Genomic DNA, 3,163 nt, shown 5'->3' on the forward strand with positions numbered 1-3,163 from the left:
GGGTCTTGCTCTAGCTCAGGCTGGTCTCAAACCTGTGAGCTCAGGCCATACACCCACCTGGGCCTCTCATAGTGCTAGGATTACAGGCGTGAGCTACCGCACCCATCCTTCTAAAGTCCACTTAGAAGACTGCTCCTACAGGTTCCACAAATAGGCAAGGACCTCATGTAAGAATAGTTCTTTCTTTTTTCAGTATCTCAGCATTTAAGCTCATGCAGCAGTAAATCCTGAACCACAAGTGCCCCTCTTTGTATTTGTGATAGCAAAGTGTGTTAAGGAGACATTGGTGAAGCCATGTGTAGCTGTCACTGGGAAGGAGAACTCTAAAGTCAGGTTCCTGCACTGTATTTTACGACTTGTATGATTGTGAGCAACTTATTTCTCTCTCTTAGGTCTTGGTTTCATCATCTGTAAAATGGAAATGAAAACAGTACTTGCAGGTGGCACCTGTGGAGTAAGGAGTAAGGTGCCAGGCCCATACGCCAGAGGTGGTGGGTTCAAACCCAGCCCTGGCCAAAAAAAAAAAAAAAGAAAGAAAATAGTACTTGCATCTTGGATTCATGAGGATTAGTTATGTAAAAGCATTACTTAGGAGCAGTGTCTGCATACTATTTCCACTTAGGTAACATCTATTATTATTAATTTTCTTTTTTTGAGACCCAGTCTCACTCCGTTGCCCCAGGCTGGAATGTGGCATCATAGCTCACAGCAACCTCAAACTCTTGGGTTCAATCTTCTTGCCTCAACCTCCCAGGTAGTTGGGGCAACAGGTGCCCACCACAACGCCTCACTAGTTTTTCTTTTAGTAGACATGGGGTCTAGCTTTTGTTCAGGCTGGTCTTGAACCCCTGAGCACAGCCTCCCAAAGTACTAGGATTACAGGCATGAGCTACCATGCCCACCAATGATCTATTATTATTAAACAAATCTGTTAAAGAAAACATTTTCTTTCTCTTAAACTCAGCATCACCACTGATGAAAAATTTGGGGAATATAATTTCAGATAAGGTTTTCCAGTCAGAAATAGGATTTCTGTAAAGGTCATCATAGAGCGGGATCTTACTCAGTGGAGTGGGGAACGAGGAAGTAGACCATCAGGAGGAGGATTTCCAAACCATTACAGGATTAGGACCAGACCAGCAGGAATTTGTATTTGAAGTTTACAGAAATAATAGTTCTACAGTTCCAACAGGCATGGCCCCATCAAAAATATGGAGAAGGCTGGGCATGGCGGCTCACACCTGTAATCCTAGCACTCTGTAAATCTAAGGCAGGTGTTTAGCACTCTGTAAATCTCAGGCAGGATTGCCTGAGTTTAGGAGTTTGAGACCAGCCTGAGCCAGAACAAGACCTTGTCTCTAAAAAAATCGCCAGGTGGCTCAGTACCTCTAGCTCAATGGTTAGGGTGCCAGCCATATACATTGGCGATAGCAGGTTGGAACTCGACCCAGCCCAGCTAAACGACAACTGCAACAGAAAAATAGCCAGGACTTGTGGTAGGCACCAGTAGTCCCAGCTACTTGGGAGGCTGAGGCAAGAGAATCACTTAAGCCCAAGAGTTTGAGATTGCTGTGAAATGTGACACTACAGCACTCTAACAAGGGCAACATAGTGAGACTCTGTCTCAAAAAAAAATTATATATGTATATATGTATACATATATATAATTGTGAGATATAAATCAAATATACATATGGCAAGATAAGGTTTAAAATTAAACGTGTAAGTTCAATTAAAATAGTGAGATTTATCATCATTTCAATAAAATGAGAGCTGGTTAATCAGGGCAAATAAATTTTACTAAATGGACCTAACCGGGCCAATGAAACAATGACATATATATATGTAAACAAACTCACAAATATGAAAGGCCATATTTTCTTTCCACCAAAGAGACCATTCTGCTCCCAGAAAGCTTACTTATGAATATGCTTGAAATATAATGAAAGCTATATCAAATCATGAAGCCATGACACACACTTTTAAATTGGCAGTTAATGTAATAGTTGTAAATGATATACTGCTTAAAGTAAAACATACATACCACACTTGATTACAAATTATATCCAGTCTATACAAATTGAATTATTACCACACTTTAATTATCCAGACAGTGCAATTGTTTTCCTGGAGTATGTTTCAGAGTTGACAACCCATATATAACAATATTGCTGTGATTTTATCCACTTTATATTTAAGGGTCCAAAATATATTATGTTCACAAAATAACATTGTTTGCAAATGTCAACCAGTTTTTTTATTTAAGTTCCTTCAAAAACACTCCACTCTCTTCTGGTTATCTTGAACTCAGTAAAAACCAAAACAAAGTGCTAAACCATGGTGAATACACTAACGTCGGTCACTAAAAAGAATCAAAGGCTCGGCGCCTGTGGTTCAAGTGGCTAAGGCACCAGCCACATAACCTGAGGTGGCGAGTTTGAATCCAGATTGGGCCCGCCAAATAACAATGACCTGCAACCAAAAAAATAGCCAGGCGCTGTGGTGGGCACCAGTGGTCCCAGCTACTTGGGAGGCAGAGGCAGGAGACTCGCTTGAGCCCAGGAGTTGGAGGAGGTTGCTGTGAGCTGTGATGCCAGAGCACTCTACCCAGGGAACTAGCCTGAGGCTCTGTCTCAAAAAAAAAAAAAAGAGAGTCTCACCTCTGTGCAGAGGTTCTAATTAACTCAAAAGGCAAGGACTGCCCTGCTTTAGAAACCTGCTGGCCAAGTTCTCAACCCTTAAACCCAAGCAAAAATGTTCCAGTGCAGCCACTGCGGCCATCCACGTACTTGGTCTTTGTGCTTACAGCATCAAATATGAGAACAAAGCATGGTCATGTATGTTGCAGTAAGTGAACTCCCGCATCAAAAACAAAATCTGAAAAGGCTTGAAAACAAGCTGTAATTTCAACAGTACAAACTTGAAAAACTGAAAAGTTAGACAAAATGCTTCCATCTTTCTTTAAGAGTCATTGCCAAACCAAGTTTTAGGCAGTAATCTAAAGTTAGTGTGTGATTAATCAGAGTACACTTCCTACCATTGAACTTGGGTCCTATGTCATAGAATAATTTTTGCCTTTCCCCCAAAGAATCATTTGCTCTGGCTCGGCGCCTGTGGCTCAACCGGCTAAGGCGCCAGCCACGTACACCTAAGGTGGCGGGTT

The sequence above is a fragment of the Otolemur garnettii genome, unplaced genomic scaffold (genome assembly GCF_000181295.1).
Source record: "Otolemur garnettii isolate 467f Iridium unplaced genomic scaffold, OtoGar3 scaffold00118, whole genome shotgun sequence".
NCBI classification, from domain to species: domain Eukaryota; kingdom Metazoa; phylum Chordata; class Mammalia; order Primates; family Galagidae; genus Otolemur; species Otolemur garnettii.